The 21,382-nt window shown below is 34.4% G+C and overlaps 1 protein-coding gene across 1 annotated transcript in view; it reads left to right on the top strand.

The window, feature by feature from the left end:
• Window positions 1–21,382, top strand: part of Diaph2 (diaphanous related formin 2) — an 857,618-nt gene that overhangs the window by 249,768 nt on the left and 586,468 nt on the right. The gene's annotated exons all lie outside the window — the stretch shown is intronic.

Genomic DNA, 21,382 nt, shown 5'->3' on the forward strand with positions numbered 1-21,382 from the left:
TAAAATAGAAATTACTTGTATTGTTTAATACATGTATTATATATATAATTACGAAATTTTAATTTTGACTGAAAGCAGAGCGTATGGATTTGCTGATTCATTAAGAAAAAATGATATAGTGATTCTAACGATGCACAAGTTTTCATGAGATTGAAGTAAGATTAGGGTCATATGGACTATGTAGTGTTTCCCACTATTTTTGTATTACCAGTTTTCATTCCAGGAAATTTTGCATTTTAGTTATGAGTAGATTTTTGGGATTGTTAACAAAATCTGATACCCACTAAATGTGTTTAATGATTTAATAGTAGAAAGCAATGTTTATGTTTAGATCCATAATGTCTTGTGTGTTTCACATGTCATTTTCAGGTAACTTCTCATTCTCATAACTAATTACTGTGGTTCATTCATATTTGGCATTGTAATTAACACAGAAATCTGGGGTGATTATACTATTTTGAAGAATTTTCACTTTTTTTTTCTTATTTGATATGTTAAACTTCACAGTTAAATGTTTCTTCAATGATCCAGAGATCAGCATTTATTATAATAACTTTTTAAATTGATACATTTTTATAGCAGTGTATTCATGCTTGCACCAAAGGATTCATGTCATCATTTATTTTAAAAATGAAAGATGCATAGTTTTTAAAAAAAAGGAAAATAAAGAGTGACTTTCCACAGTCCCGAACTTAACAACTTCTACAGAGAATTTTGTTGATTTCTCACAGTATCTCTTAGGAATATTTTGTACCTTTAGAAGGTTATGATATTTATCATTCATTGGCTTTTGTTCTTTACCTGCTGTAAATATATTTAGTTTATTGCATATGAGCTTGTAATTTATGTTGTATTTTGTGTGGGGTTTTTAGATTTAAATTTTTTAATACAATTTACATTTTTAGATACTGTTTCCATGCTAGATTGCAATAACTTATTTTCTCCTATTATACGTCTTCTTTTTCATAATTTATTTACCTATTGAATTGTTCATATAAGAGAAACTTTGCCTCATTTAAGTTTGTGTATCTGATTTACTTCACTTAACATTATGGTCTCAAGGAGCATCCATTTTCCTACGAGTGACTCTTGTTTATCCTTCAGTATGGCAGTGTAGTACTCAATTGTATATAAATACAATATTTTCTTTATCCTTTCATATGTTGATGGACATATAACTTGCTTCCTAGATTTGACTATTATTAATTCTGCTGCTGTAAAGACATGTATACACACACACACACACACACACACACACACACACACACACAACAGTGGTATGACTTTAACTCTTTCAGGAAAGATATCTAGAAGGAGAATATCCAGGTCAAATAGAATTCCTAGTTTTAATTTTTTTAGAGAATTCACCATAATGATTTCAATAGTGTTGGTATCATTTTAAACTCCCACCAAAAATGAAGGAGTGTTCCTTTTTCTCCATAGCTTCACCAGCCTTTGTTATTGGTTGATTTCTTAATGCTAGCCATTCTTTCTGAAGTGAGATGGAATCTCAGGGTTGTTTTAATTTGTATTTCTCAAATGTCCAGAGATGTTGAACATTTTTTCATGTATTCATTTACCATTTATTATGCCATGAAGATAATCTGAGTGTTACCTTTACAGAGAAGTAGCGGCAATTTTGCAACATTATTAGTGTCAATTGAATAAGGTACAGTAGTATCATCCAAGATGAATTAGATATTCATGCCATAAGAACTTAAACCTAGAGAAGAAATCAGTGATTATGATGTAAACACTAAGGCATTTCAGGTGTTGACAACAGCTTATATGTGCTAAATACAACAGTTATATCTTCTCTAATGGTAGAGAAGAACTCAACAGTAATTTTATCACATTAACTATGAAAAGAATAACAAAGCTTTATGGTTATATTATCAAAGATGCTTGTTTTGGGAATGGAGGAATGCAAGAGGAAAACTTGGATACCTTAAACTCTATCATATGAATAGCAGTACTGTTTGTAGTAGCTAAAACTTGGAAACAGCCAAATTACCAATCAACTGGAGACTGGATAAAGAAGATTTGTTTGTGTTTTTGTGTTTTATAAAATGGCGTATTACTCAACCACAAAGAATGAGAAATTAGAGACATTTATAGCTAAGTGGATGCACAATGAGGCCATACGCCTAAGTGAAATAAATAGGACACACATGTGTAAATACTGAATAGTTTCTCTGGTGTGAAAGAGTAAAAGTGTAAATAAGGATCAAAATATATAATTGATATTGTGAAATAGGAAGAAGACATCTAAAGGAGTAGGGGAAGTGGAAGGGATAGGGTAAAGAAAAGATGGGAAAAGAAAAAATATGAGAAAAGGAAATACATGGAAACAAAGTCTTTGTAAATAGGGAGGGGTGGAGGAGGTGAAGGGAGAGCAGGGGTATGGGGAAAAATATAAGAAGCAAGATACATCTTGTAAATATTCAAGATCCTAATGGTGAATGTAATTGAATGTATACCTAAAATGAACCAATAAACTTAATGGAAAAGAAAAACTATCATATGAGAAAGAGGAGAGATTATACAAAGGATGTTATTAGGGGAATAGAAGGATGTTTATAGAATTAGGTATAGGTAAGAGAGAAAAAAAAAACTATCAAGACATGGTAGTGTAAGAAAAAGAGAAATAAAAAATAAATTCCAGAGAGAGTAAATCAAAGGGAGAAATAAAGGGAGAAGATGAAAAAATAGAGAGAGAAAAAAAGAAGTAAGTAAAAGATGTAAGAAGCAAGGCAGAAGGACAAATGAACCTTTCTGAAGTCCCAGGAAACTAATAAGAAAGGAGGGAAGGAAAGAAGAAAATAATAATAATTTTAAAAAATGGAACAAAACAAAAACAACACACACTCAAAAGAAAGAACAAAAGACAAATTCTCTGTGTTTTCAAAGGTGTGATTTTCTTCTGGGCTCTATAGTTTTTGAACAGTGTCTAATTCAAGATGTGTCCTCCTCATGCTGGTACTTCGTTTTCCTAAAAATAAGACCTAACCAGAAAATAATTAGTCTTGAAAACTACAGATTAAGAATGCCAGGCCCAATCAGCCTATCTTTGCTTTACTTGCCTTTACAGAATAACTGCTGATCAAGAGAATAATGGGGTATAATATTATATTTGACACTGGCCATCAACATGGTAATGACCAGATAGTGCTTATTTTTTTGTTGGTGTTATATTTTGGGAAACACAGTAGGTAGAGAAGGGAACTAGACCCCAGATCTGTGCTGTATGCAGTTACCAGCAAGCAGACGGTGGTATTAGGGAGAGCTTTTTTGGGATTTTGGGATTTTCAATTCCACAGCAATTTAGGCTGAGCCTGGCCTCTGCCCATGGATATGGGGCCTGGGCTGTTTAGCTTACAAACTTTTCAACAAGTCTCTTGCTAGACTGACCATGGCTCCTGGACCATAGTTACTTCCCATCACTCTTCCTCATCTAGTCACTGTAGGATCCTAACATAGGGAACCCAGAAATCAAGCCAACCCCCTCGCTGCTCTGAGTCCTGGGTTCAGCAAACCACTCCCTGGACTGTTGTCTACCCACTCTCTCTCTGGGATATAGCAGGCACTTGGAATGGAGTCACTTATCAGTTGTTGCAGCAGACAGCATTCACTGATCTGACTTCTCTGTGTCTTGTAGATTCAATCTTACCTTCTCTTGTGCTGTAAATAAGGAGCCAGGGAGAAAGTGCGGCTTGTTCCTTCTTTTTTTCTGAATTGTGTTCTGTCTCTTCAATTTCTCTGTAGGCTCGAATTTTCCTGTCAGATCTTTCTTGGCTTTTAGGAGTCCACTTCCTTTCTTCTTTTCTTCCCTAAATTGTTAGTTTCCAGTGTCTAGATTCCTGAATCTTGGAGAAGCTGATACATTGTTGCTCACCACTCCACCATTTTCTCTTGTCACATCTTTCACATTTCATTGCATGGTTTGAGGGTCTCTCAGAGTCCTTTCTATGTAGCTTGAAGCTGGGAGAAGTCACAGAGCAGTGTGGATTACCTAGCGGAGGCATACCTTAGCAACATGCTCAGGATGAGAATGAATTGTGGAGCTTGGAAAATCCCACTTTAGCAGAGGAGGCCAGCAGGCTGGAGACTCAGGCTTTCAAAAGTCAATGATCAGTCGGGGTCATTGATTGGCAAGATACACTACGTGTTTTTTACGTTATGTTTACAATTCTTTGGTTTGGATTTGTCTTAGTTCACTTAACGAGTCTTCTATTAAGGGATATTTAAATTAGATCCATTATTGTATTGTTTCAAAAATGCTGTGGGAAGCATATTTGTATATACATCTTTGGGTACATAGGTGAGACTGTCTGGAGGATAAATTCTAGAAGTGAAATAGCTATGTAAAATTTCTACATTTAAAATTTTGAAAAATGAATTTTCCTTCCAATGTTTGTATCAATTTACTATGCCACTAGGAATGTATACGAATATAGATTGTACATCTGTATTCTTAAATTTGAAATGCTCCAAAATTTGAAACTTTTGGGTACCAGTATGAAGCTGTAGTGAAAAATTCCATACTTGACCTCATGTGATATATTGCAGCCAAAACTCAGGAGCACTAAAAGTATTGTATAAAATTAACTTCAAGTTCTATGTATAAGGTATTTGTGAAACAAAAAATAATTTTTTGTTTAGACTTCGGTTCTATGTTCAAGATACCTTATTGTATATGTGTACAAATTCTATAATCTAGAAAAAAAAATCTAAAATCCTAAACACTTCTGGATAAGGTCAAATAGATGCAACCATTTTTCATAGGGATTATTCAACCTGCATCTCCTTTTCCACATTCTCTACCCATCTTAGAGATGAAAATGGTGAATGATTGGCGTCATGATGTTTACTTTTTAAATTAGGAATGAAGTTGTACAGCTTTTCTTTTAGCCATAGGCAGTGTTTATCTTCTTTTTTCTGTGAACTTTTCCCTCTAGTTTATAGCACATTTTCTATTGAACAGCTGCTCTTTTTGATTACTGATTTATTTATATTGAGTATTAAACAAAGCAGATTTTATAACATTTTAGTCATACTGGACATATAAACCAGTGCAGCCTCTTTATTTTATAAATGAAACCGATGTTAAAGACAGAGAGGAAAATATAAAACTCATTTCTATACAGCTTTTCTAAGGGGTAGTATTATATAGTAGAAAATACCAGAGGAAATAGAGTCACATATTCTTGCATTGTGGTTATGATTCTTATAATTTCAGTGCCTGCATTTTATCATCCATAAAATGACTATAGTAATGTTAACTTAGTAGCATTATGAGAAATAAGGTTGTCTATTTAAAGCACCCAGCACAGTGCTTGGTATCTAGCAGGCATTTAATAAATAATCATTAATTTCCCCCATTTATTTACCTAATGCTTTTTCCATATGTTTTGTGGTTTTCATTTTGTTTTGTTTTATTTTAGTTATTGACACTTCATGCAACTGCTAATTCAGAGAGAACTTTTTTTTATACCTTGTTAGAATTAATCAGATATAATAGAAGCAGTTCTTACTGTTAAAACCAAATTAAACTCAAGTAAAACCAAAAGGCTTTCATGTACTCATTGCTGTGAGTGCTGCATTCCCATTCCTATTAACTTTAATTTTCCAAACCTTTCTTGTGATATTATTCATACTTTTCTAATTTTGAGTATATAAGTACAAAATCATGGTAGGTATACCCGTTACTGCTATTACTTTTACTCAGATTATTTCTGAAGGAACATTTAAGAAATCATTTAAGCATCGTGGAATACTCTAGACATGCATAGCATGGCATAAACAAAATATAATGATACAAATCTGCCATTTTTACATAATACTCAGTACCTATTGATTGATCCTCCTGTTATAGCTAGAGGTGTCACTGGCGATTCCATGATGCATAATTTCGGCAACAGTTGGCAGGCTTAGAAATAATCAGCGGGAGGTTCTGGCTCCAACAAACTTAACTTTGCTGCCCTGGCTTTCCTAGCTGTAGAGCACCACTTTGTTTCCCATTCCGCTGCTCAGTGTAGCCCATTCAGCAATATTCTAGAATAAGCAACATAATCATTTTTTCTTAGACCTATTTTTAAAACTCTCAGATTCAGTATTCCAAAACCTTTGAAAGCTTCCCTGTAGATAAGTCCCCAACTTAAGGAATGAGTTCGGCTCAGGGGGAATGTTTATAGTTTGGATTCATTTAAAAGTCCAACAAAGTGAGTCTTATACACTTTTGACACAAATATACTGTGTAGAGGGTTAAAACTCATACATACACATAAAAATACTGTATACTATCACAGTGTACAGTCAGCACACAGCAGCACTACTATGACAATGTCTGATGGATATGTGAACTATTTCCATGATTTCTTCACATCTGTGAATGTCCATAATGCAAGGTTCATTTATGTCTGTGAAAGATTGCAACTTGAATTTTTATAAGTCAGGGACTTACTGTGTTGTAAGGGTGTTTGAAAAGTTCATGACTCTTTTCTTGCTACATGCACTGTAAAGAGTTAGTAGTCTATTTTCAAGAAAATGTTTAATTAGAAATTTAAAATAGCTTAGAACTGATTCATGGACAGAAGTTTTAAAATACACTACTTCTGGGCCGGGAATTTAGCCCCGTGGTTCTGCTGCCTGCCTTGCAAGTGCAAGGTCCCAAGTTCAATCCCTGGTAGAGAACAAACAAACCAACCAACCAACCAACCAAAAAAACCCACTATTTCTAATGTCTATAATATTTAAGTATATAAATATTTAATATTTGAAAATACTATAAAATTGTACCTTCTATTTGAATTTATTTTTTTTCAGCTTTAATTGAGTTTATTGGTACATTTTAGGGATACAGTACAGTTACATTTATTGTTGGGATCTTGTACCTCTACATGACAAGCCTTGATTCTCATTTTTTCCCCTTACCTCTGCCCTCTTCTATTTGAATTTATTCTTAAAGTTTTAGAGAAAATTATTTTTAATATCTTATTAAAAAAACAGATTATTTGTGTAGGAGAGAATGGATCTCCTTGCATTTAACAAGTTCATGAAGTACCAACTTTGTGTAAATCGCTATACTAAATGGGAGGGAAAGAAATGAATACTGTCTTGTCTGTGTACTAGAAAACTCAATATAATGAAGGACATAGGAAGATTGACACTCTGGTTAGTGAAATTGTAGTAAATATTAGAGTATGTATTTTGTAAAAAGCCATAAGAAAAGAATATAATAATAGTAAATTTTTAGTAAGGAAACTGGGGATCCAAGAGGTGTTAATATTTATCCAAGCCATCACATGTAAGTAGAATTTCAGTAGTGAAAGACTGAAAGAAGTAGTTCTAGTCAGAAAGCACCATTAGTAAAGCTTTAAAGTAAAAACCAGCACATTTAAAATAGTTTAAAATAATAGAGTTTATTTGAATGATTTAGGAATTATGCAGCGGTCAAAACCAGAACAACTCTGGAGAACTCTGCCCAGTAGTGTGAACAGTGAGCTTTTACAGGCTGAACATAGAAACAGAGAAATCAGCTCATTGGCTGCAGCTAAGCATTTGCCTTACTTGAGTATGGTCTCATCACTTGCCTGCCTGTGATTGGTTGATCCTTGTTTTTTTTGTGTTTGTGTTTGTGTTTGTTTGTGTCAGCTTTTTACTACATAAAGAAATACTTTCAAATTAGGGTTTGATTTTTTTTTTAAATTGGATTTCAAAGTTTAAGGTGAGCATCAGAGCTATTGCCTATTGGGCCATACTGTTTAAAGCACAGGCAGCAAGGAGCCTTTCGGATTGGGATATAGAGTGAAAAGATGTGGGTATGCAAATAATAGGTAGAATGTATACACTGAAGAAGTTGAGTTTTATTCTATAAGCATTAAGGGCACAAAAATTTGATTATTTACCATAGGGCAGGCCTTTGGTGGACAGATAAGAGATACAGGTGAAGGATCATTGATCATTAATAAATAGCAATAGGCTAGGAAATATGTGATATTCTATCCAGCACAAATTCTTAATCTTCAGCTCTAAGGCCTCTTCAAATTTTCAGATGTTGTGTTCTCATGTTTGTGATAGTTTGGTTCTTATAAGCCATCATGAAATCATAAGACAAAATATATTTTGAATGTTCTCTTTGAGCAGCAAGAGAAGAACTTGTTGATATTGTTGAATATACATCATATATGTAACTGTTGGAATTTGTGTAAAGGGTGCATGTTTTCTAGTTATGGTTTGTAATGCAATTTGATAATATTTGCAGACACATCATTAAGGTTACAATGACAGTTATTTTACTTAAATATATAGTAATGTATAGATAATAGTGATATTATATAAGAATTAAAACCATGGTGGTGAATATTAACTGAATGTGAAGTAATAAATATGTAGCTTGTAAGTGATAATTCTAATTAGAGTTTCTAGGGTTCTCTAGAGGCTTGAGGAAATACAAAGATTGTGTAAGTTATAAACAATTCCTTTGGTTTTAATTTTGCTTGGAGGAAATATAAGAAATAAGACATAAGAGGTTAATAAAATTCAGCTTCTTCAATAAATATACAAGGTTAATAAAGTTTAGCTTCCGTATTTCTACAGTACAATTTAGCTTTAATAATAATAGAAATTGAGATTCTATAAATATTTCACATGCATATAAATGTCATTTTGCAGTGCTTGAAATATTGGGCTTAGCTTCCAATTATGGTGGAACTGAGTTTAAAAGTGTATGTGTATAAAAGTACTTTTTCTTTGGGATCATATTTTAAATTGTGTTTTTAAGCCTTAGTATCAGCTGACTGCTTCGGAAGATAACCACCCTGTTTAATTGTTCAGTACAATATTCTGTATTTAGTGAAGTAATGAAAAAACAAATGAGTAGTACAAAATAATTTAGCTATATATTCATAGTATAGAAATTCTTGAAACTGACTTGAAAATAATGAGATGTCCATCTCAGAGTGCATATGCCTTATAAGATGGTACTAAAGTGTCCAGGGAGAGTGAGTATCCTAAGAAGTAATTTGTCATCTTAATAACACTGCATGCATACTTCCGTAGTGTAACCTTTAATACATAAGGGAACAAATGAGAATGTTTAAATCTTTTATGACAGTTGAAAATGAAAAAATGGAAATGAAGTGTTTGTAAAGAGGGAGAGGAGGAGGGGTGAAGGGAGGGCAGGGACAAGGGTAAAAAACGAGAACCAAGACCTGTCATGTAAAGGTACAAGATCCCAATAATGAATGTAACTGTACTGTATACCTAAAATGTACCAATAAAATCAATGAGAAAAAAAAAATCTTTAAGACAGCAAACTCAAAATAACACTTTCCTGTCTTAATTTGGACTTCTGTAATAAAATAACATTAACTGGGTAGATTATAAACAACAGAAATGTATTTCTCATGGTTGTAGAATTTAGGAAATCTAAGATTAACATACTAGAAGTCATAAAGCATTTGCCTCTTACTATGTCTTCACACGGAAGAAAATGAGCTAGCTCTCAGATGTCTCTTTTATAAGGACTCTGCCCTCAAGACCTAATCACCTCTCAAAGGCCACATTTCCTAATACCATCACCCTAGGAGTTAGGTTTCAATGAAGGAACTTCATTTCATTCACTCATTCATTCATTCATTCATTCATTCATTTATTTATTTATTTTTTGAAACAGATTCTTACTATATATTACAGACCTTCTACTCATTATGTAGCCCATGCTGGCCTCTAACTTGAGATGATACCTCCTGCCTCAGCCTCCCAAGTACTGAGATTAGAAGCATGTACCTTCAACATATAAATTTTAGTGAAACAAAGTATTTAGTCTATTGTAGTATCTGCGCATAATAACACTCTTTGCATTTCTGTAGGTAACTTCATTATTTTTGTCACCTTGCCAAAGCTTTTCTTCATTGTGAAAATTTTATGTATTTCAACTTAATGGAGATATAATATGTGCATTTCTAATTGGGATTTTCCAGCATTAAATAATCATTTCTTGTATATAAAATAGGGAGCAAGGAATTTTTGAGACAGAACTATATACCACTATTTCATCATAAGTCACTAATTGTAGAGAAAAGTTGAGACATAATACCTTCTGCTTTCTAAACAACAGGTTTCAAAATGTCTCCATCTTTACATATCAATGGCAGTGTGGTTATTCTAAAATTTAACCCAGTACTACAGCGACTACCTCTAGCAATTGTAATAGTAACAGTAGCACATATTATTATGGCAGTCATAATAATGGCAGTTATTTTTATAACACATAATAGTAGCACATATATGAAAAATACAATTTGCTCCAAAAGTTTTGATATTTTAAATGCATATTTTATTTAGCTCTCACATAGAATTAAATACTTTTATTATTGTTGTATAGGTGAAAATATGAGGCCATGTAAGGTGAAGCAATATTTTGATTATATAACCAGTAAGTGACAAGTGTAATGAATACATTTACACTCAGGTTTGCTCTTAATCATTTCTTCATGCTGTATCAATGACTTTTAATGCCTTTTATGCCCTTAGCAATTTATGATTTTTGTTGCATAGTTTTCAAACAGTGATGTAGTTTCATACATCTTGTGAATCTTATATCTTGTAATATATTGTGAAACGTAATCCTATTATCATGGCACTGAGCACAGGTCTTCTAAGCTAATAACAAAGTAAGATTTGTTTGTTATCCTCTGAAAAGAATAAAGTTATTTATTCAGTGACAAAGATTTTCTAAGCCATTCTCTGCCTTGAATTTGTCACTGGTAAAACATTGCTGTGACTTGGGGTCTGACTCCTCCAATAATGAATGAAGGAATGTGATCTTCATATCATTAGGCATTGGCAATAATATATTAATATATGTAATGTTGCATCAAGTGGTAAAATAAATTTTTCATTTAAACCCCTTTAAAGTTAGAGTCATAGCAATCTAGTTTTTTGAGATATTATTTATAAACAATTCCATTAGTCAATGAGTTCTTGTGGGTGAAAATAAATGTGATTCCTTTTTCTTAATAGATTACTTTTAAAATGTGATTATTACATAGTTTTCCTGAATCCTGTTCTTATTTACTATTTATTATCACTAAGATCAGTAATTGAAAGCAATGTTTAATATTTTGTAAAGTAGGTGAGTTGTTTGAGCTAAGTTTTGTTATTAGATTCCCGCTAAATCCTGTAAATGATGCTTCAGTCCAAAATTACAAGGTAAAAAAATCTCTCATATTTTAGTGCCTACTTCTAAGAATACAGTTATAGTTGAAAATAGATTAATACTTAGAGTGTAAATATCATGTTAAAATTAACTTATCGTTATGAATAACATACCTATGAATCTATCACAAATTACCCACAGGTTTAGTGGATTAAAAGAACAAACATTTAGGTGCTGGAGATTCACTCAGTTGTAGAGCACTTGCTTAGCATACTTGATCCCTTGGGTTTGACCCCCAGCACTTCAAAAAACTGAAAGGAGAGCTACGCACATTTTCTGAGACTATCAGGCCTCTTGGCAGATCACAGATAAGTCCTCTGCTTCAAGTTTCCTTGTAAGGTTACATTTGAGGTGTTGTTCTTGGTTTTGGTCTCAACTGAAGGCCCAGTTGGGGAGTGTTTTATTTTTAAATTCACCTATATGATTACTGGGAGCATTGAATTTAGGGCTATTGCACTGAAGGCTACTGTTGCTTTGCTGGCTGTTGTTCAGAAGCTGCCCTGAATTCCTTGTTTGTGGGCCTTTTCATAGGGTTCCTTAGAAAATACAGTTTAGTTCATCAAAAAATGTAACTTAGGAAGGGGTCTATAGGGAAGTTATAGTCAGTCTTTTTTAATTGAAGCTATCACAAGCAACAAGTAACCAGGTCCAGCCATCACACACACACACACACACACACACACACACACACACTCAGACAAGAAAGAGATCACTTAACGGCATTAATATTAGGAGGAAGGGGTCATTTGGAGGCCATTTCAAAAGTTTCTTACTTCATGGATTTATTCAAAGGGTGACTGAAAAATATAATGGGTGCTTAAACTAAAACTAAAATAACAACCAACAAAACCAGGTCCCGCCATCACACACACACACACACACACACACACACACACACTCAGACAAGAAAGAGATCACTTAACGGCATTAATATTAGGAGGAAGGGGTCATTTGGAGGCCATTTCAAAAGTTTCTTACTTCATGGATTTATTCAAAGGGTGACTGAAAAATATAATGGGTGCTTAAACTAAAACTAAAATAAAATAAAAACTTATTAAAGCAAAAGACACATTGGAAAAATGTGGAACAAGTGTGTTTGAAACGAAGTATTTTGAGGGGAATTAATGGCAATGTGTTTTTTATTGTAATAAATTTTTAAATTTAAGCATTCAGTGTATTTTCTATCATACCTTCTCAGTAAGTACAAGTACTGTGGCATCTCTTTCATGGGTGAATTTAAAAAAAAAGAAATTAGTGTTTCTGTCTTCAGTCCTGTTCTGTTGTGATCATGGCCCTCCTGTTGAGAACACGTCACTGATTACTCATTATCCATGGGAAGACATTGAATATACTTCTTGTATTTCAAGGCCACTTACCTTTTCAATCCCCCTACATTGTGCCTGAACTGAATGTTTTTGTTTCTGGAACAGAGGTGTTTTAGAAAAGAATTTGCAACTGCTCTCTGAACAGAGCTACTACTCCTTATACTTGGTTTTTAATTACTTGGCACTTCCCTCAAATGGCAGTCTTCACAATCAACATATTATCATGTTTTACTCACTTGTGTCTCCCATTTCATACTGAACTTCTTTAGTTAGAAAGATATTACCGTTATGTTTACTCTACATTTCCTAGGTTATACCACAGCTTTTGGCAAGTGTAAGTTAGTGAACATACAAATAAATCACCGTTATATATATTTGGTCTCATAGTACCTATTACAGCTTATATCTAGATATTCCCCCCAAAGCCTCTTACAGAGGTTTTTGGAGGTGGCTGGTGTAGGATGTGTGATGCTGGGATTAAAGATGTGATGCTGGCATTGATTCACAGTGCACTGCTAGCATAAAGGGTGCCCCAACCTGGCTGTGAGTGCTCCCTAACCTAAGAGTGGGTAGCCTGAATAGGATATAATGGACAGAAAGAATGCTGCTGCTGTCACTTGCTACTTTGGTGCTTGCTGTCTTCTGCCTGCCATGAACTGTTTCTCATCTAACATGCCACCCTGTCTTGGAGACAGTCAACTATGGAGTGAAACTTCTATAAACCATGAGCCAGAATAAACCTTTACTCCTTTAACTTTGGATGTTGGGTACTTTGTCTCAGCATCAAGGAAAACTAAGACAGTATTTGGTACTAGAGAAGTGGTGTTGTTCCTCTGACTGTTCTGACCATGTGGTTCTGGAGCCTTTGGAATTGACTTTGGGAAGAGTTTGGAAATGTTTGGAGATGCCACCTGAAGAAGCCTTAAGCTTCTGGAATGCTTTAATCTGTACTTGATGGGGGATTGTGGTCAGAGCCCAGAAGGCCAAAATGCTTACAGAAATGCTGCCAGTAAAGATCAGGCTTGGGAGATTTCTGCTGGGAAGGACTGCTTTGGCTATTGGGCTCCAGATGATGTGTGTTATGCCTTAGCAGAAAATTTGTCTAAATTTTGCTCAAGCCCAGAGACTGCTTGAGACTGAGACTAAGGGCTGCAAACTAACTTTGCAGAAGAAATTTAAAGATGGTCTAATGTTTAGGAGGTGGCATGGCTACTACTGGGGGCTTTTAGTCAAATTTATGTTGAGAATCAAGATCAAAGAGCCCAGCAGAATGATTTAAAATGTAAGTTTGGGGCCGGGGATTTACCTTAGTGGCTCTGTGCCTTCCTAGCAAGCATGAGGTCCTAAGTTTGATTCCTAGTACCACAAAAAAAAGTAAGTTTGGCCAGAAAGGAAGTTTCTTTAAAGCTGTGAACTGCAAAGATAGAGCACAGGAAAATTTGATTGCTGAGAAGGAAAAGCACAATGTAAAGTATTGGCCTGAGGACAGCAGACGAAATAGCAAGACTCCGGTCCTCAAGGTTGCAAAGATGAACAAATTTGCTGTGAGAAAAGAACCCCCTAGCACCATGTTCTAGAATGGCAGCAGCACAGAGAATTTGTTCCTCAGGATTGGATTGAGTGCTCAGCAAACCTAGCAGTCAACACCTGCAGCTAAGGTTGACAGAAGCCTGGCTACTGCTCCAGCTGATGGCAGACATTGGCATCATTCATGTGGTACTAGTTTTAGGTGCATGCAGAATGCTAGAGTTGTAGGGTCATGAAGGCTTCCACCCAGATTTCAGAAGAAGTCCTGGGAGGCCAGGCAGTGTGCCCTGGAATGGCAATGTGTGAAACTGTGAGTGTGAAGCCAAAGGTGAAGTAGAGACCACAGAAGGTTGGAGAAGCCAGGAATGTGGATCATCTGAGGAAAGCTTCAAGGAGTGAGCAAAGCCAGCCCATATGAGAGGCTGTGAGAGCTGCAGCTACACGCAGTGCCATAGTGTGGAGCCACCCAAGATCTTTGGAGTTGACATCTTGCCACAGACTGCTTTGCATTCTGGACATGGAACTATAGGACCTAATGTTTGTTCTACTGAATTTTGGACTTGTTTGGTCCCATTCCTTTCTAGCCCCCCTTTGTATCTTTAGGAATGGAAATAGTTATCTTGTGCCATTGAACATTAGAAGTGTTTAGCTTTCAATTCTTTTGTGCAGGGGCTCACAGCTAAGAGTTTGCCTGAAATTGTCCGAGGAGACTTTAGACTTGGACTTTTCAGCAGTGAGGAAACTGTTAGGACTTTGAAGCTCTTGGAGATGAACTAAATGCCTTTTGAATAGAGTGATATCCGTGAGTCTTTAGGGGGCCAGTGGTGGAATATTATGGCTTGAGTCTAGATGACCCCCGAAGCCTCCTGTGATCCTAGGTGGGAATTTCAGTATGTGATGCTAAGATTGTGTCATGCTGGGATTAAGGGTATGTTGTTACTAATTAGTTCCACTGTTGATTTGGCATAGTTCTGGGTGTGAATAATGGGAAGGCCCATCCTGGATGTGAGTACTATTTACCCTAAGGACATGTATCTTGGATAGAAAATAAGGGACAGAAAGAGGGCTGCTGTTGTTGCTTGCTGCTTTGCTACTTTGCTCTTTTGCTGCCTTCTGCCAGCTGTGAACTGTTTCTCCTCTGCAATGACTTTCTGTCATGACACCCTGCCTTGGAGCCAGCCAACTATGAACTGAAACCTCTGCAAAGTGTGAGGTACAATAAAACTTTCTTCCTTTAACTTTGGGTATTGGGTATTTTTTTTCAACAATAAGAAAAAACAGTACCGAAGCTAATAAAGCATAAGTGGTAGCTCCCATAGCAGGAGCTCAGCATACTTACTCTATATTTAGTAGTTCAGTCAATGGTACATATAAAATATATGTTATATGAATGTATCTGACTCTGTGGAAACCTTATTACTGACAGAATATCAAATCTCTGCATGATCAAGTCTTTTGGGGGTAGTTTGCTAATGTTAATGTGCACATTTATTTTCCTCTGATTTAGTAATTCACTTCATTTGGGTGTGTTTTATTTTCATTTTCTTTTTAAAAATTTGAGTGTTTAAAAAAATCTTGTTCTACTCCATCACCTCCTCTTTTAAAGTTTTAAAATGTGAGAGCTAGATTGTTTTTCAAAAGTGGCTTGTTAAAAGACATGCACTGGAAAAAAGATAGCTTTTTAAACAAATAGTATTGGGAAAACTGGTTATCCACATGCAGAATAATGAATCTCTCTCTCTCTCTCCCCACTTAAAATCAAATCACAATGTATACAAGATCAAGATATAAAAACAGACTGAATCTTCTTGAAGATAAAATTGGTAAAACTCTTGGCAATAGCGTAGAGAAGGATTTTCTGCATAGAAATTCAATTGTGCAGACATAATAACATAAATCAATAAATGGGATTGTATCAAAGTAAAAAGTGTCTGCATAGCAAAGGAAACAACCAACAGAGTGAAGATCAGAAAAAGTTTTGACAGCTATTCATTAGATAGAGGACTAATATCTACAGTATATAAAGGATTTAAAAAATAAACCCATAAATAAAAAAACTTAGTCAAAAATGGGTAATTTAAATGAGTAGACATTTCTCAAAAGAAATACAAATTGCCAGTCCATATATGAAAAAATGCTCAGCATCTTCAGCCATTAGAGAAATACAAATTAAAACAACACTCTGATTCAGTGTTCATCCAGTAAGAATGAATGTCATCAAATACTCAAAAAAACTACAGCTCTGCCTGATGGTGCACACCTGTAATCCTAGTACTTGGGACACTGAGGTAGAAGGATCACCACACTTTTAAGGCCAGCCTACACTATTTAGTGAGGTCCTAGATTCTGTCTTAAAAAAAAAAGAAAAGAAATACCGGTGAAGTTGTAGAGAAAAAGAAACCATTCTACATTGTTGGTAGGAATGTAAACCAGTACAACTACTATGGAAATCAATATAGCAATTCCTTAAAAAACTAAAAGTAGAAATTCCATTTCACCCAGATATACCTATTCTAGATATCTTCCTGAAAAGCCATTGTACTTCAGTGGTACATCAGTTCAGGAACTTAATTCTTTCCATGATTTTGCTTGCAGAATTAGTTCCACTATTCTTGTAACGCAGCCAGAATTGTGGATCAAATACAGCTTTTTGGGTACTTCACAGTAGGGCGATTCTTGCTTAGCCTGCAGGCAGCACTAGCCATTAGCAGCCCCGTGGGCTGGTATGCTGTTTCATAAAGTTCTGCACCTATGTTCTGTTTGATCTATCATTTTCATTTCAGATTATTTTGGCATCAGGATGTATGTCTCTCCCTTTCTTCCAATTACTGTGTTTTTAGTTAATTTTTCCCTGAGTAGCTTTAGTGTGTCTCCTTTCTATTCAGCCACGTTGAATCCACTCCAGTGTGAAATATTTGTAAGAAAATGGATAAATCTTGAGATCTTAATGCTAAGTGAAATGTCAGATTCAGAAGGTTATATATCCTGTGGTTTCTTTTATATGAGAAACCCACAATATAAGTAAGTATAAAAGGGATAGTAAAAGAAATGGCGAAGTAGTCTTTGTGGTGATGGGAATGGGATCTAGACAAGGGAGAGGCATGAAGAGTTGCAAGAAAGATGGTAGTAAAAATGATCAGATATAATATATATTACCAATTCCCCATAATGAATGTAAAGTTTCTTTTTTTTTGATACTAGGGATCGAACTTGGGTCCTTGCGTTTGTGAGGCAGACGCTGGAACCACTGAGCTAAATCCCCTACCCTGTAATATTTATATATCACCAACTTATACTAATTAACTTATGGCCTGTGGTTGGTTTAGTCAAGGAAATTTTGAAAGTGTATAGTTGGCCTAAATGTATAAGTTTAGCCCCTTTAAGTATACACAGCTTTAGTGCACCGGATGTAATGTTTATTTGCTTACATGTTATTTGATCTAAAGAAAATGTTTAATTGCTTAGTCTCTATATTCATGGCTATAAAATATAATAAAGCTACAATCAAAAGGATTTCATGTAAATATAGACTCATAACAAAATTTAAAATTTCAACAGTAATGTTTTAATATCTGTTGTGTATTCACTATATACCACCCTTTTTATGTGATTTACATATGTTATTTCATGCACATTTTTTTGTCTACTCAGTTCAGTATGTACTATTATTGTAGCCAATTTGCACATGAGCAAAATGGAACTGGTAATGAAAGCTCTCACAGACTGACCTGATACCCTGCGTTCTTCATGACTCTGCTATGCTTAATACATGAACAAGAACATGGAGGGTAGGATGCATTAGCGTAACCCTGAATCCACAGGTCCATACTTTTAAACACTATTTCATCCCCCTGTAGTGTAAATGTGCCCACTAAGGCTCCATTATCACAAATATCAGTTCTCAACCTCCTTATCTGTTCTACAGAATAGTAACAGGCTATTATATATGAATTCTTGTCCTTTAAATACCTGCTTACCTTTCTAACGCTGTGTAATTTTTGTGATGTATTAGTGGATTTTCATTCATTAGACCCAGTGAAAATATACTCAAAAAGAGAATTGATGAATCAGTTTGCCCTCTAAATGGTCTCAAGTACATTGCAACATTTCTCTCAATATAAAAATAATCTAGAAAGAATAGCAAAGTTTAAAGTTACTGCCCACCTTTGTTACATTCTTCATACACGTGTGGACTGCCTTTAGCTTATCATGGCCAAATAAATATAAATCGTAGTTTTATTTTTCCTTGCCTCCTCTTATTTCCCCATGCCCCTTGCCATCTATTGATAGGGGCTTAAATATTATAATTTTTATTTAAATTAATATTTTAGGTGCCTAAGCAAAATATATGATTCATTCAGATGGAAAATACAGCTATTGTGTATTGCTAATATTTTCTCAATGAGAATGGCTTATGAGAGTTGACTGTGTCTGGTTTCATGTGATAAGAACAGAGTGATAAACATGTAGTGCGTGAGGAACAGTGTTGTTTCCTTGTGTGTAATTGCTTTTATTAGAAGGCAACGAAAGTAACTACTCAATAACATATGATGCTATTAGAAAATTTGTAATTTTCTCTCAAAAGGGAATTTGGTAGGATTAGGTACCTTCTGTTCCATTAACAGCAATAATAAAGATGCTATCATTCCTCTCTCAGGGTTTGCTTACTCTTTACTCAAAGTATCAGATCACATCCCTGCCGATCATTAACATTTTTGTTCTATTTTATATGCTTTTATTTTCTTAATGCTGAAAATTTTAGAATATTGATAATTGATTGTATTATTAAATGTTAAAATATCTGCCTGATAGATCAGTATATGATTCTAAAATCTTTGTGTTACATTGTTAGATATTCAATATTATTAATAATACAACTTGGCATTATACAATTTCTTAATCCATTTCAAACTATAAGATGAATTCATACAAGAATCATAGGAAATTTCATCACTTTGAGACAGGGTTTTGGGACATGAGTCTAGACTTAATTATAAATTATTTATTTAGAGCCTGAGTCTCAACTGTCTGGTTGAGGTTGGCTTTGAACTTGCTGTATAGCCCTTCTTCTGCCTCAGCTTTCCAAGTGCTGCGATTACAGTTATGCATGATCATGCCAGGTTTAACCATATTTAAATATTTCAGATAAGCTGTAATTTAGTTAAAGGATTTTTTAAGAACATTATACTCTTTCCAAGAAGATTTACCATCAGCCATTTCTTTGTCAAGTTCACTTACAAATTTGCCTTGTGAAAGCCGTGTTTTTTGGTAGTGTGCTCTAGTAGAAAATTATTTGGTCTGATAATATTGGCTGTCATATAATGATGGTATTAATCACTGTAATTAGTAGTCATGATGCTGTTTTGACTTACAGCAGTAATGATTTTTTTAAACACATAATTTTCATCTATCCATGCCCAATGATTCCTGTGACTAGTGAAATTTAGGATGACAAGGCACTTACCAGGCACTCTGTGCTCATGAAGATGAAGGTGAACTGACCCAGTAAGCATTGAATCTGTGTACTTGTTCTTATTAGTATGGTGTTCAAATCAGTTTTAAACACTTGGCCACAGGTAAGTATATATGATGACAAACAACTGAGTTGTCAAGTATTTTAAGTAGCTTTTTCTATAGTAGGTGTGAACTTCATAATATCATTTCCTGTAATAGCAATACCGAAGAGTACCTTATACTAAACTTCATAGTATAGGACTCTTAAATTAATGTGGAAGAGCTTTGAAAGTGCCTTTTATATTTAATATCTTCCCATATCAAAATATTATGGTAATATAATTTATATTTAGTTATTTTCTAAAATATAACTATATATTTCAACTGAAGTTTAATAAGAGATAGGTGGACATGGTGGTATATACATGTAATCCCAACACTTTGGGAGGCTGAGGGGGAGGATCATAAATTCAGATCCAATCCGGGTAACTTAGTAAGACTCTATCTCAAAGAGGTGGTAGCTTAGTAGGAAAGCCCTCATTTTGGGGAGTGGGGGGAGGGGAGGAGGGATGGAAGGGTGGGGAGAGAGAAAGGCTGAATGCAATGTTTTTTAACATTATCCTAATATTAAAGAATAATTTTTACTTTATTTCGGTTCATCTCCATATCGTTGTATACTCAGAGACATGGAACAACTTCAGGACAATTATGTATTATCAACTTTCCAATTTAATCACACTATTATCAATTTCCTTGGTGGACTGAGTATAACTATGACTCTGTTTATATATTATATAACATTTAATTGAGAAATAGACAATATTTTGATGAAATAATAACTTAATGAGTGTACCAACTAAGAGTTATATAAACCATTCAATGGAGTTAATATATTAATATACTAGCTGTTGTTCAGAATTTTGTGATTATGGACAATATATTTCTCAAGAGCCATTCAATGTTAATCTTCATTAGTAAGCAGTCTAATGTTTACTAATGAAGGTTCTTGTGACTAAATTTTAGTCAAAGACTAAATAATATTTTTATAAACCTCATAGATAATGAGCCTAATGTCAATTTAAATGGAAAATAATTCTTTCGCCTATTTTCCTCAGAAATTCCCCTCTCTCATCTCTCACCCAACCCTCGCATGTACATAATCAATAAGGTAACATATTTGCTTTGTTTCACAAATCTTGGATGAATTGATACACCTGAGTATTGCAAACTACATTTCTGTATATGTGTTAGTGATAGTGCCTTACATAGAGACTGATGTACTGTAGAAATGGGACAACAATGTTATTTTAGCAATTTTTCTAAGCTGCCACTTAGGCTGTCCTCCTTGTCCTATTTTCTCATTGAAGAAATATATATTGAATGTCTATCATATGCCATACTGTATTATTTTTCACAGAATGCTTGTTACTCTAGTAGGACACAGCATGAGTTATTTTGAATTCTTAGTCGTAAAATGTAGTTTGTTTTACTTTGCTCACAGCTTCCCTGTGTTTCTTCACATCAGGCTTACTTAGATTCAAATAAATGTTTCTACTCAAAGAATTTTCCAGGATCCAAATTATTATATTTTGTAAAAGTTTAGATATATTTAAATTGTTATGTGTTAACTGAACCATTATCTACTAGGATGATCAGTATTTTCCAAAGACTTTTTATTTATTTTCTTACTCCCAGCCTATTTTTATCTGCATCCTATCAGTACTTTCTAAAACTCTGTATGTTTAAAAAGATCCAGTGAAAGTGAGCATGGTAATCCAAGAGTTCTGCAAGGCTAATGGAAGAAGATCACAAGTTGAAGCCCAGTTTGAGCAACTTAGTAAGACCCCGACTGAAA

Source organism: Fukomys damarensis, unplaced genomic scaffold (genome assembly GCF_012274545.1).
Source record: "Fukomys damarensis isolate Sample0158 unplaced genomic scaffold, DMR_v1.0_HiC HiC_scaffold_39, whole genome shotgun sequence".
NCBI classification, from domain to species: domain Eukaryota; kingdom Metazoa; phylum Chordata; class Mammalia; order Rodentia; family Bathyergidae; genus Fukomys; species Fukomys damarensis.